Source organism: Podarcis bocagei (genome assembly GCF_964188305.1).
Source record: "Podarcis bocagei genome assembly, chromosome: Z".
NCBI lineage: Eukaryota > Metazoa > Chordata > Lepidosauria > Squamata > Lacertidae > Podarcis > Podarcis bocagei.
In genome coordinates this window covers 16,988,134-17,002,989 of record NC_138140.1, presented here as the reverse complement: position 1 = coordinate 17,002,989, position 14,856 = coordinate 16,988,134, and the positions used below count along the sequence as shown (strand labels likewise).

Below are 14,856 nucleotides of genomic sequence, written 5' to 3'. Positions count from 1 at the left end.
CGCATGGAAACACCGTTTACCTTCCCGCCGGAGCAGTACCTATTTATCTACTTGCACTTTGACGTGCTTTCGAACTGCTAGGTGGCAGGAGCAGGGACCGAGCAACGGGAGCTCACCCCATCACGGGGATTCGAACCGCTGACCTTCTGATCGGCAAGTCCTAGGCTCTGTGGTTTAACCCACAGTGCCACCCGTGCTTATTTACACAGCCTGTAGTTAAACTATGGAACTCACTCCCATGCAGGGGTTCCAATAAAATATTGGGGGACCCACGGAAGCCCTACCCAACATAATCACATGACGCAGTGCAAAGACACAGTGCATAGACACAAATATTTTATTGGGGGAGCGAAGGCACCTCGGTTCCTAGGAGTTGGCTCCTCTGCTCCCACAGAGCAGACCACCAACATGGATGACCCCCAGACAGTTATGACCACCAACATGGATGGCTTTAAACGAGAAGGCTATTGATGGCTACTAGCCGTTATGGCTTTTCTCTGCCTCCGCAGTTGCAGGCAGCAATGCTTCTGAATACTAGTTGCTGGAAACCACAGGAGGGGAGGGTGTACTTGCACTTGAATCCTGCTTGTGGGTTTCCCACAGGCATCTGATTGGCCACACAGAGCAGGATGCTGGAGTAGGAGGGCCACTGGCCTTTACCCAACAGGTGGCTCTTATTGTTTCTCAACCCCAGTGTAGATAGACAATCCTGAGCTAGATGGACTCAATGTAAGAAGAGGCCTGCATTCTCCACCACGTTTGCTTCTCGTCTCACCACAAGCTTTTTCTAACCCGCCTGCCACCCACCTGGAGTCACGAGTCATTGCAACAATGCGATGGCACATTGTGTCATGAGATGACACATGACACAGCTGGCTGTCAAATGCTTCAGATTACGAGTCAGAATATTGGCAGGTGGTAAATTTCACAAGAGCCTTGATTACTGAATTACAAGGAAGGACATTAGACGTTCCCTGAAGTTAGAATTGATCAGGGAGGGAAATGTATGTACTTTACTCTGAAGTCGCGCAACAGCAATATGAGGTCTCAGTCCTTTGGATCTGACATTAGCATAATTGCTCCTTGGGTTGAACCTGTTGAATATTACTCTTTAGATAGTGTCATTAATGCGAGCAGAAACCTACAGAGGAGGACAGGGCCAGGTCCGTACCATCATTAGCTTAACAATCAAGCTTTGACTAGCTTTGAAAAGGCTCATAAAAAGCAACAAAAAATAGAACCTGCCCACATGACTCTGACACAGAAACATTGCACATGCACTATGTAAAATAATAATGAACGTTCTCGCAAGGAAGCTGATAAAATGTGGGTTGAACAAGGTAACAAGGTGGATTTGTAGCTGGGCTGACTGACCGAACCCAAAGAGTGCCCATTAATGGTTCCTCATAATCTTGCAAAAAAATGACAAGTGGGGTGCTGCAGGGTTCTGTCCTGGGCCCATTGTTGTTTAACATCTTTATAAATGACTTGGATGAAGGAATTGAGGGGATGGTCATCAAATTTGCAGAGACACCAAACTGGGAGGGGTAACTAATGCCGCGGAAGACAGAATCAGAATTCAAAATGACCTTAACGGATTGGAGAACTGGGCGCAAGCTAACAAAATGAATTTCAATAGGGACAAACATAAAGTTTTGCACTTAGACAGGAAGAACCATCCAGATGCACAAATATAGGATGGGGGACACCTGGCTTGCTAGCAGTACATGTGAAAAGGATCTATGGGTCTTGGTGGACCACAAGCTTAACATGCGTCAAGAGTGTGATGCGACAGCAAAAAAAAGCTAATGCTATTCTAGGCTTCATCAACAGCATTATAGTGTCCAGATCAAGGGAAGTAATAGTATAACTTTATTCTGAATGTCAGTCAGACCACACTTGGAATACTGTGTCCAATTCTGGGATGTTGACAAGCTGGAAGGTGTGCAAGGAGGGCAACCAAGATGATCAAGGGTCTGGAAACTCAGCCTTATGAGGAGCGCTTGAAGGAGCTGGGTCTGTTTAGCCTGGAAAAGAGGAGACTGAGAGGAGATATGATAGCCATCTCTAAATATCTTAAGGGCTGTCACATGGAGGAGGGAACATGCTTGTTTTCCCCTGCTCTGGAGGGTAGGACTCGAACCAATGTCTTCAAGTTGCAAGAAAGGAGATTCTGACTAATCGTTTGGAAAAACTTTCTGGCAGTAAGAGCTGGCAGTAAGAGCAGTGGAACAGACTCCCACAAGAGGTAATGGACTCTCCTTCCTTGGAAGTTTTTAAACAGAGGTTGGGTGGCCATCTGTCAGGGAGGCTTTAGTTGAGATTCCTGCATTAAGGCAGTTGGACTAGATGACCCCTGGGGTCCCTTCCAACTCTACAGTTCTATGATTCTACCCCTCTTCTCTCCACCCCCCTCCACCCCTCTCTTCTCTCCCAACCTGATACTGTATACAACATTAAAGCCTCACATCAAATCTAACTTGATCTGTAGAAAGACACTATGAACTGAAAGCAGAAATGCTGTATGTACTTTTGTAAACCAAGAAAATCTTCAATACAAACATGGTCAAGGGGATGGGGTGACCCAATGAGGAAATGTTCCAGCATTTGGGGCCTTCTTAGAGAAAGAGGCATGATTGAAATTATGCATGGTATGCAGGAAGTGGACAGAGTGCAGTTTTTCTTCCTTACTTATACAGTGGTACCTGTGGATGTGAGTGGGATCCATTCCAGAGCCCTGTTTGCATCCTGAAGCGAACGCAACCTGCGTCCGCATGTCTGCGGGTCGCGATTCGCCGCTTCCGTGCATGCATGTGACATCATTTTGAACATGTGTGCATGTGCGAGCGGCGAAACCCGGAAGTAATGCACTCTGTTACTTCTGAGTCGCTGTGGATCGTAACCTGAAAACACTCAACCTGAAGCACATTTAACCCAAGGTATGACTGTATACATGATTTGGGGGTGTCCAAAGAAGCTGAATGTTTGAAGACTCAGGACAGACAAAATAAAGCATTTATTCAAGTCCCTGCTTGGGCATCACCTATTTTGATGAGCCTGGGATAGAGTCAGTAGAGCATGAGACTGAATCTCAGGGTTGTGAGTTGGAGCCCCACCTTGAGAAAAAGATTTCTGCATTGCTGGGGGTTGGACAAAATGAACCTTGTGATACCTTCCAGCTCTGTGTTCCTATGCAGCACATGGGTAAACTACAAAACTTGTTCCTGCAAGCGCCAATTATGGCCACCAACTTGGATGGCTTTAAAAAGATTAGACAAATTCACGGAGGAGAAGAGGCTATCAGTGGTTGCTAGTCACAGATACCAGTTGCTGGAAGCCACAGGAAGGGAGAGTGGGTCCTACTTGTGGGTTTCTCATTGGGGCATCTGGTCAGCCACTGTGAGAACAGATAGGCCAGTGGCCTGACCCAGGAGCCTCTTCTTATGTTCTTAATTTAAAATTCAGGGCAAGGGGGATATGGAGGAAACGGGTTTGTGCCACACCAATGTTCTGGGGGACAGTTCCCAGAGGAAGGGATGACAATATAAAGAGTACAGTTTCTCTTAAGGCAGCAGAAGGTCTTTGGGATGCCTGGAGGTACAATAACATTGCAAAAGAGGCGAACTCTGCCAGTGTTGTCCTTGGCTTCTTCCCGGAGGCCAGGAAGGGCTGCCGAAGGCGTCTCTGGCTGCTGTGGTCTGGAACTGAATCATCTGGGGCAATCCTAAAATAGTCCTCCTGTGAGGTTGTGCCTTGCCAGTCAAGGAGTGGATCAATGGTGTGTCTGCAGATTGGAGACTGGAGGGAGCTTTCAACGGCAAAGGAACCGCTTCTCAAAAAAATCAGGGGGCAGCAAAAACAGCCTTTGCGTATTGCCCTGAAGGCTCAGCTGGCATGGTTTTCAAGTGGATCCTTGAGATCATAGATTCATAGAATTCTAGAGCTGGAAGGATCCCAAAGGGCCATCGAGTCCTTTGCAAAGCAGGAATATCTATATGCCCAGCCCATCGTTTACCTGCTCCTGCTCAACAGCACTGCCCTAACTCATCAGCTGCCCACCCAAAGAGTACTTTGAGAGATATGGTTGGGACCTGCCACAAAATGTTGCAGTGGGTGTTCCTCTTCAGGGAACCAGTCAACCAACTATGCCCTCTTTCAATATATGCTATTCTGTCAGTTCTCCCACATGCCCAGTTCAGTTCTCCATTCTCCCATTCACAAGTGCTTCATAATCAATGAATACTTAGTACACTCAGTCCTCATTGGGCTGTCTGTCTGTCTTTTTATTTATTTTATTTTATTTTATTTGTTAGGCCTTATTATGAATGCCAAAGGCATTGTTTTAAAAATGTTGCTGCATTATGTAACTTCATGTTATTCTTTTCCCCCATGAGTTGCCTTGAGCATTGTTTTTGACAGAAAGGCAGTACAGTGGTACCTCGGGTTAAGAACTTAATTTGTTCTGGAGGTCCAATCTTAACCTGAAACTGTTCTTAACCTGAAGCACCACTTTAGCTAATGGGGCCTCCCGCTGCCACCGCCATGCGATTTCTGTTCTCATCCTGAAGCAAAGTTCTTAACCTGAGGCACTATTTCTGGGTTAGCGGAGTCTGTAACCTGAAGAGTCTGTAACCTGAAGCGTCTGTAACCCGAGGTACCACTGTATACAAATCAGTGGTGTTGTTTCCTTTGGAGTATCTATGGGAAGAGGTTGCTGGACTAGATGGTCCCCCTTTGGCCTGATCCAGCTGCAAGGCTCTTATTTATTATTTACTTATTGCAATCATATCCCACCTTTCCTCCAAGGAGATCAAGGTGGTGCCTGTGATTCCCCTTCCTCCCCGTTTCATCATCACAACAACCCTGAAAGGTAGTATATGCCAAGAGAAAGTAACTGTCCCCAAGGTCTCCCAGGTCCTAGTCTCATGCTCTAACCACTGCACCATTCTGCCTCTCTTCTTAGGGTCCTACTGTCTCCTTGGGATGAGGCAGGTGAGAAATCTGAACCACACAGGCATTTTATTTTTCAATAAACATCTATTCAAAAGTAACAATACATCTTTGTCCACTGCTATGCTATCACAGAATGATCACTCCAATCCTCAATCCCGCATCACTGTCATGTTGGCTTGTCGAATACCCTCAATAGGAACCTAACTACCGATCTGGTTTGCTAGACATTTTCAGTCAATATATCCCCTCCACAGACACCTCTGTGATGATGATGACATTAAAATACACCCTGTTCTTCTTCAATAAAAGAGAAAAAAGGAGACCAAATCAGGTAATTTTACATTGCAAATCTATTGCGGAATAAGCCGTGTTAAAGGCTGCACTGCTAAATCAAATCCGCATTTACTTTGACTATGACTGGAGTCCGTTTGACTGCCGCGGACCATACTGCTCATCATTCCACAAAGCCTATCTATTTGCTTACTCAATTCCTCCCGAATTAAGGGGCCACTCGGGGGAAGCCGCGATCCTCAGCGAAGCGCGCTTGCAGAGTGGCGGGGTGGTGGGGAGTTAAGCAGTTCAGCTCTTACTACCGAAGCGGCTTCACCCCTGACTCGCGAGAAAGCCTCCCACGCTACCCCAGATCCTAGAAAGCGGAGTGGGCGAATTCGGATTGGCGCGTCGCCTTTTGGGAGCGGAGCCAATTCGGAGCCGCAGCGCGTCCCCCCCCCCCCACTCCGCTGCGCGGCCTTCTCCTCCTCCAGCCACGCCGAGGTTTCCCGGCAGCGGCAGCCGAGACCTTCCGCAGCGGTGAGTAGCCCAAGCGGGCTTCGATCGGGATACACGTGGCGCCTCCTTCTGCGCCTGCACCCCCCTCCCTTCCCAGCCCGCATTCTTGAATGGGAGCCCATTTGCCAAGGCTTTCCTCCATCAGAGGCTGGGAATCTCACTTGGTTGCATTGTCTTACCCGGAGCCAGTACTGTCTGCACTGGCCGGCATCAGGGGCTCACCAGGGTTTCAGGCAGTGTGTCTTTTCCTAGCCCTAACTGGAGATGCCAGTGATTGAACCTGGGACCTTACGTATGCAGTTGCTTGACCGCTGAGCTATGGCCTTTCCCGTAAAAACAAAGCAAGATTCTAGTCCTCATCATTCTTAGTAAAGAGCTGGGTTCCACAGGAAGCTGCTTCTTTCATAGCTGGGACATTCTACATGCAAAGCAGATGCTCCAACACTGAGCTATGGGTCCTGCGTTATCCTGAGTAAGGTCACTGGTTCACCTAGCTCAGCATTTTATACACTGGTTGGCAGCTGCAGCTCTCCACAGTTTTGTTTTGTTTTTTGGGGGGCAGGCAGGGACCCCTCAGCCCTACTGGAGATGCTAGTTAATTTGGGACATATGCTGAGAGTGCAGGGAAGGGAATTGTCCTTATAATCTTATTATATAAGCTACTTTGAAATGCACAAACAATGCCATTTTCCAAAGCCATCCTTTTAAGAGACTGTCTTGAGTGCATTCTGCTTCCTGCATCTATAATTGGGAGGTAGTGACTAAATTGTGCATCTGAAGCGCCGCCTTTTGACCTAAAATGCCTTGTATCATCACTGGCAAAAGGGGGTTTCAAGCTGGATCCACATTTCGTGTACCTTTGGAAGAGAGACATTTGGTGGCCACGGTTACCAGAGTGGGAGGAGGACAAGCTCTGATGCCCATGGCCAGTGGCGTAGCGTGGGGGGTGCAGGGGGCCCCGGCAGCACAGGGCGCAACATCTGGGGGGGGGCGCTCGCACTCGCAGCTCTCTGCCCCTACCTGACTCACTCACTCTCTCTCACTGCAGTGCTGGCTGTGCGAATCCGATCCGAGCCGCTGGATCGCTGCCCACTGTGGAGGGGGTGGGTGCCAGGCGTGGGGTGCGGAGAGAGAGCAAGGGACTATCTGGGGGAGGGACAGTGCAGCGGCCGCCCAGCGCAGCGCTGAGTGCGGGAGAGAACCACACCAGACCAGCCCAGGCAGCAGCAAGAAGAAGCTGGCAGCGGCGGCAGGTTAGGGGTTAGGGGGCGCAAATTACTTGCCTTGCCCCGGGTTAGGGGGCACAAATTACTTGCCTTGCCCCGGGTGCTGACAGCCCACGCTATGCCGCTGCCCGTGGCAGGTGCATGGTCTACTAGTGAGATGTTCTGCACATAAGAGCATAGCTCCAGTGCTCAGAAGCTTTTTCCGAATGCCCATGCATTACCCGGCCACGTTCAAGGTTCTTGTATTTATTAATTGTATTTACAACAGAGCTCAAAGTGGTGTACATGGCCCTCTTGATCTCCATATTAACCTTGTGTGGTAGGCTAGGCTGAGTTGGCAACTGGCCCAATTTCACTCAGTGAACTTCATAGTCGCATGAATATTTGGACCTCAGACTCCCAGGTTCTAGTCTGAGACACCAATCACAAGACCACACTGGCTCCCTATAATATCCTGGTGTATATCATTCCCTTCCTAACTTTAAGAGATATATGAAACCTTAATTTACAAGACCCTTAACTACTTGGGTCTGGGATACATTAAGGACTGCCTGATCCCTCATATCTGTGCCCAGTCAGTGGAGGAGACACTGCTGATGTTTCCCCGTGGCCCAGATGCACAGCTTGTTTCCACCAGGAGCTGTGTGTTCAGTATCTACAGAGCTCCCGCTTGAATTCCGTTCTGTTGAGCATCCAGTGCTTATGACCTTATTAAATTAAATCTTTATTTTTATGGTCAATGACCAGCACAGAGCCCCTTATCTGTTTTGGCGGGGCATGATCATCGCACCTGTAATGGAGAATGCCATTCTGGAATTAATAGGTGCCTGGATTAAAACTGTTATCTTCTGTTATATATTGGGTAGACATAGCAGACGACACAGCGATTTCTACAAAGCAGCTCTTTATTTTGTAAGCTGTCACATAACTGAACAGCAAACAGCTCAGCCGGCCTGCTTTTATAGGCAGCCGGCTGTCAACATTGTAGCAACAACAACCCAGGGTTTCCCGCCTAAAATAACTGACGTGGACCTGAGTGAAAACTACATACACAATACTCCTGGTGGCCAGGGTGAGAACTTCAATACATAACACCCTTCCCCACCGAGATAAGGCATTAGTTACAATCGTAATGGTTTCCTTATATACAGCGCTACACGTAATGGTTCAATTAGGCACAAAGCATATCGGTTACATTTCACATACTTCCATTAGACCAACAGTGTTACATGTCCAACAACATAGTCCTTTAAATACGGTCTACTGGCCTTGTGGATTTCCTGGGCGGAGAGTTCAACAGCTTCTGAGGCCACGGCCTCCTCAGTGGCTTTCTGCAGCGTGAGGTCTGGCTTGGCGAGGAGATGCCGTTGCAGACGGATGTCCCAGACCCCGCAGACGATTTGATCCATCAGGGCATCATCTAAGTCTCGGAACTCGCAGTGCATTGCAGCCTGTCGCAGGGCGGTGGTGTAGTTGTTGATTGACTCCCCCTCTGCCTGGTTCCGGTGGTAGAACGCATGGCGGGCAGCAATCTTGGACGGCTTTGGGGCGTAGTGGTTGCGGAGCTTCTCTTGAATCGTGTCCCAATGTGCTGCCTGGACTGCTAGAGGCGCAACCAATGCTTGGGCCGTCGCGAACACTTCGGGGCCACAAAGGCTGAAGAGAGGCCCTGCTTCTGCTTTACAAACCTTCTTGTCAGCTCATTTGCTTGGAGGTAGCAGTCAAACCGAGTGAGGTAGGAGTCCCATGATTCAGAGGCTGGCGCAAACGGCGGTAGAGGCACGAGTGAAGCCATGGTTCCGATGCCGACATAGAGGCGATGGATGGAACACTGTGCTCTAGCCAGAACAGTCAGCTCTGAATTGGTTCTGCTCCGTGATTTCGCTCAGTGTTTCAGCTCCATGATTCAGCTCCTCTCAGAGGGTGGCCACATCTGCCTGTGCTCTGTTGTCCATCGATCCCACCTTCGTCGCCAGTGTTAAATAGTGGCTAGACATAGCAGACGACACAGCAATTTCTCCAAAGCAGCTCTTTATTTGTAAGCTGTCACATAACTGAACAACAAACAGCTCAGCCGGCCTGCTTTTATAGGCAGCCGGCTGTCAACATTGTAGCAACAACAACCCAGGGTTTCCCGCCTAAAATAACTGACGTGGACCTGAGTGAAAACTACATACACAATACTCCTGGTGGCCAGGGTGAGAACTTCAATACATAACATCTTCATTTCTTGCCAAAGGTTTTAAAGGTAACATCTCAACACTGGCAGAGGAAGAGGAGTGTGAGGGGAACACACTGCCCCCAGCAGCGTGACCCTGGTGGGGTGCCATCATGGCTGCCCCCCTGCCTGTGCCGGGTGCCACACCCCCAGGACGCGTGCCATGCCCCTGTGGGGGGTGCACCACGCCCACAGGATGTGCGCCATGCCCCCGGGACGCACGCGAGCCCCGCCCCCTCCTGCTCTCTGCCCACCCGGTGCTGGAGCACAAAGCTCCGCCACTGCATCTTAAGGGAGAAACAAGAGCTGTTTAACTCCTAGGTTTGACTTAGTGGAAGATGTAAGTTGGAAGAGACCATCAGCTGTCTGATCAACTCAGTAACTGGCCCAAGGTCAGCCAGCGAGCCTCATGGCTTAAATAAATAAATTTATTTCACAATGAGGACTAGGAACTTGAAAGAATGCCAGGCTTCCCAGCACAACAGTGTTGCATTCCTCAGGAGACTTGGACCCATCTCCAGTTTCTCCATCCTTAGCTTTGGACTATTGAAGTAGCTGCTTTGGAGGGGCTTTTATTGTTTTCAAGCATCAAAATGTTCTCTCTCCTTCTCTGTTTCTCTCTTAGCCTTGCCGCGCCCCAGAGGTGACAAATCTATACATGCGCATTTTCGCACTAGCAGCTTGCAATATGGTGAACAGAAGGTGTGTGGCCGTATGTTGCCAACAGTCACTTAATGAGCAGGATGAGTGTTTGCGTGTATGTGAATAGGAAGCTCAGTGCAGCCCCTGCCGGGTTTCAAATATCTTTATGTTGCTTTTGGGGTTGTGTGGTGTTAGTTCTCAGGAAAAAAATAATAAATATCTGGCATCCTTCCCGATTACATTGCAGTTATCATGCGAGAGGAGAGAGAGGTAACAAGAGCCGTAGAAATTTGAGACCGGAGGCTTCATCCCAGAGCTGGCTGTAGTCCGTATAGTGACTTGGAATCTGAACCGGTGCATCTGCAAGATTTTATTTTCAATGCTTTATTTATTTAAATGCTTGTTGTAGCCCGTCCCCTCTTCAAATGTTTCAGAGTGGGGGGCACCTAACAATTAAAACAATACATGCATCCACCTGCAATGTCAGGAGTGGATAAAAAGCAGAAGTAGTTTTAAAAGCCAAACAATGGTCATTTAAAAATGCAACAGTGAGATTAACCATGACTTTGGAAGCTAGAATAAATAACCAGGTTTCAACCTGGTGCTGGGGAGAATGCAAAGTTGGCACCTGGTGGATCTCTGGACAAGGGCATTTCACTCAGTGGTAGAGCATCTGCTTTGCATGCAGGAGGTCCTGAGTTCAACCCCCAGCATCTCCAAGTAGGGCTGCAGAAAGGCTTCAGCCTGACACATTGGAGAGCCACCGCAGTAAGTGTGGATAGCACTGAAACAGATGAACCAAGCGTCTGACTTCATATAAGGCACCTTCCTATGCTCATATTTAAATCAGCCCTTTATTCAGAAACATGAGATCTAGAATCTTGTCCTGGAAGAAGTGGACCATTTGGATCCCTTCCAGTCGGGATTCAGGCCTCATCAGGGGACTGAACCTGCCTTGGTTGCACTGGTTGATGATCTCCAGCGGGCTAGGGACAAAGGTGAGAGCTGTTTCCTAGTTCTGCTGGATCTCTCAGCGGCGTTTGATACCATCAACCATAGCATCCTTCTGGACCGTCTTGAGGGGCTGGGAGCTGGGGGCACTGTTATACAGTGGTTCCGCTCCTTCCTCCTGGGTCGTGTTCAGAAAGTGGTGGTGGGGGATGAGTGTTCAGACCCTTGGGCCCTCACTTGTGGGGTGCCTCAGGGTTCTGTCCTCTCCCCCATGCTTTTCAACATTTACATGCAGCCGCTGGGAGAGATCATCAGGAGGTTTGGGCTGGGTGTTCATCAGTATGCGGATGATACCCAGCTCTACCTCTCTTTTAAATCAGAACCAGTGAAGGTGGTGAAGGTCCTGCGTGAGTGTCTGGAGGCGGTTGGAGGATGGATGGTGGCTAACAGATTGAGGTTGAATCCTGACAAGACAGAAGTACTGTTTTTGGGGGACAGGAGGCGGGCAGGTGTGGAGGATTCCCTGGTCTTGAATGGGGTAACTGTGCCCCTGAAGGACCAGGTACGCAGCCTGGGAGTCATTTTGGACTCACAGCTGTCCATGGAGGCACAGGTCAAATCTGTGTCCAGGGCAGCTGTTTACCAGCTCCATCTGGTACGTAGGCTGAGACCCTATCTGCCTGTGGACTGTCTCGCCAGAGTGGTGCATGCTCTGGTTATCTCCCGCTTGGACTACTGCAATGCACTCTACGTGGGGCTACCTTTGAAGGTGACTCGGAAACTACAACTAATCCAGAATGCGGCAGCTAGACTGGTGACTGGGGGTGGCCGCCGAGACCATATAACACCGGTCTTGAAAGACCTACATTGGCTCCCAGTACGTTTCCGAGCACAATTCAAAGTGTTGGTGCTGACCTTTAAAGCCCTAAACGGCCTCGGTCCAGTATACCTGAAGGAGCGTCTCCACCCCCATCATTCTGCCCGGACGCTGAGGTCCAGCGCCGAGGGCCTTCTGGCGGTTCCCTCATTGCGAGAAGCAAAGCTACAGGGAACCAGGCAGAGGGCCTTCTCGGTAGTGGCGCCCGCCCTGTGGAAAGCCCTTCCAGCAGATGTCAAAGCGATAAACAACTACCTGACATTCAGAAGACATCTTAAGGCAGCCCTGTTCAGGGAAGTTTTTAACGTGTGATATTTTACTGTATTTTTGGTTTTTATGGAAGCCGCCCAGAGTGGCTGGGGAGGCCCAGCCAGATGGGCGGGGTATAAATAATAAATTATTCTTCTTATTCTTATTATTATTATTGTCCCACGTTCAATTATTGGCATCTCCAGGTAGGACTGGGGATGTCCCTTACCTGAAACCCCAAAGAGCTGCTGCCAGTCAGTGCAGACAGTTCTGAATTAGTTTTTCCACCTTAAGGCATAATATTAATAAAGGCAACCACAAGACATTTAATTTGTGACGATAGTGATAATAATAATTGACACATTCATGCTGTGATTCCAGGGGTTGGACTAGATGACGCTTTGGGTCTCTTTGCAATTCTGTACTATTTAGGTTGTGCTGTCCATCCCTTGTGCATCTAGGCTTCAAAACGCCTGATGCTGCCAGTTTTGCTTCCTGGCGTTACGAATGAACCAAATCCTGTAATTAGAAAGGGGGAGCAAATCAGCCTTGACTTGTGCTGTTTCTGGTGACTTTCATGCTCTGGCCACATGATCTCGGAGGCAGGGCAGGTTTTAAAATAGAACCAAATCAGTTTGTATCTTCTCTCTCTTTTGGCATCAAGTCAGTTGATGCACTGTGGGCAGCAGGCAGGTCAGAACCTTGTCTCTGCCTGCCTGGTTCTGGCAAAACCAAAATGAAACATTGCACCAGAGGAAACCTAAAATTCTGTGACCTGCATAGAAAATGACACTGCGTGATTCTGCAAATGTGCAGAGGGTGAGAAGTTTTATTCCTGATTCTCAGCCACCTCTTCCTCTGTATGTGGCAAAAGCAGGATAGGATGGGTCTCCAAGGGTGGCTAGACTTTATTTTTCACCCTAGACCAAGTCTGCAGGGGTGAGTGCCAGTGTGGTGTAATGGTTAGCGTGTCTGACTGGGACCTGGGAGACCAGGGTTCAAATCCTCCCCCTTGGCCATGAAGTTCATTGGGTGACCTTGGGTCACAGTCATCACCTCTCAACCTGACCTACTTCACTGGTTTGTTGTGAGGATGAAATGGGGAGCAGGGAGAACCATGTATGCCACATCAAACTCATTGGAAGGAAGATGGGGTGTGAATGCAAAAAATAAAATAAGAAAAAAGCCCTGCTTGATCCAGCCCAGCATCCTCTTCTCACAGTGGCCCACCAGATGCCCCCAAAAATGCCTCAGTCTGTTCCCAACCTTGATTGCTTACTATTGGCCATCTGTGGCCCAGCAGACTTCGATCAGCTTTTACCTCCAACCTTTACTTTTCCTGTCTCCTTGGACCAGAACATGATGCATCAGGTGTTAGGCACTTTTCCATGAAAGTGCCAAATCTCTGTGTATGCTTGCACACTCATGTCATGTGGGACCTCTATAGCACTACATATTCTAAACCACAGAGCCTAGGGCTTGCCGATCAGAAGGTCAGTGGTTTGAATCCCTGTGACGGGATGAACTCCCATTGCTCGGACCCTGCTCCTGCCCACCTAGCAGTTCGAAAGTACGTCAAGGGGCAAGTAGATAAATAGGTACCGCTCTGGCGGGAAGGTAAACGGCATTTCCGTGCGCTGCTCTGGTTCGCCAGAAGCGGCTTAGTCATGCTGGCCACATGACCTGGAAGCTGTACGCCGGCTCCCTCGGCCAATAAAGCAAGATGAGTGCCACAACCCCAGAGTCGGTCACGACTGGACCTAATGGTCAGGGGTCCCTTTACCTTTACCTTTATGCAAAGCAGATACTCTATCACTCACTTACAACACTTCCTTAAAATTAAGATCTTAGTCCTCATGGCTCTGAATAAGGGGCTTATTTAAACAAAAACATATCCTGAATCAGTCTGTTGTCCATCTGGCAGGCAGCTTCCTCTCTTGGATTTCAGGTAAGATTGAACCTGGGACCTTCTGTAGGATAAAGCAGATGCTTTACTGCTGGGCTACCCTTAAAGTAAGGTTCTGATTGAAAGCCTGGTTTAAATCAGAACACAGGAAGCTGCCCTTTTCTGAATCAGACCATTAGCCCATCTAGCTTGGTATTGCCCACACTGACTGGCAGCAGCAGCTCTTCAGAGTTTCCTAACTCTGCCTGGAGATGCCAATGGGGTTGGGACTTCAGGCCTTCTGTATGCAGAACATGTGCTCTACCTCTGATTACCCGTCTCTCTCTTTCTCTCTCTCGCTTTCCCTGCCTCAGCCTATTTAAATCCATTCCCTGCTCCGGAGACATGTTGACAAATACGGGTGCTCTGTTTTTAAGCACTGATGCTTTAATGAGCTTGTTTTCAGAAGACTGGCTAATAGCAGATTATGTATTTTTCAAATGGCTGCTGAAGGGAATATGTCCCTGGATGATTGATTGTGAGGCCTCTTTTCCTTAGGAAAGGAATCACTCTGTTTGGGTAATATGAACCAATCCTCTCCCCTTTTTGAAGAAACCAACACAGTCTTGCAATTTACGGGAATGTGATTGTGTTGCATGAAGAGATGACTGTTATCTTAAGCTTTCTTAAGGGGATGAATGATTGCTAGACTGAGCTGAGATTCATCTGCCATATCTTTGTTTGGCTCTCAGTTGCCATGCTATCTTTGAATCAGGCCTCCAAGCTAATATCTACCGTCCCCTCGACTACCTTTGTTTGGCTCTCAGTTGCCATAGTAAAATTTAAACTAGTGCTCTGAGCCATTAGCATGGCAACTAAAGGCCAAGCAAGGGCATCTCAAAGGAGATACCCTTGCTTGGCCTTTAGTTGCCATGCTAATTTGTAATTGGCCTTTTTGAGCTGAGATCTACCCTCCCTTTGGATACCTTTGTTTGGCCTTCAATTGAACTGGGCCAATGAGCGAAGAGCCACCCTCCTTTGAGATGGCTTCATTTGTCCCTCAGTT

General features: G+C 48.6%; 1 protein-coding gene across 2 annotated transcripts in view; it reads left to right on the top strand.

The window, feature by feature from the left end:
- The first annotated feature begins 5,516 nt into the window (after positions 1 to 5,516).
- The window catches only part of NCS1 (neuronal calcium sensor 1), a 64,094-nt gene continuing 54,754 nt past the window's right edge, over positions 5,517 to 14,856 (top strand). For both annotated transcript variants that reach the window (XM_081179512.1, XM_081179511.1), the window contains exon 1: positions 5,517 to 5,763. The gene's annotated coding sequence lies outside the window, so the exon portion shown is untranslated. The remainder of the gene's footprint in view (positions 5,764 to 14,856) is intronic.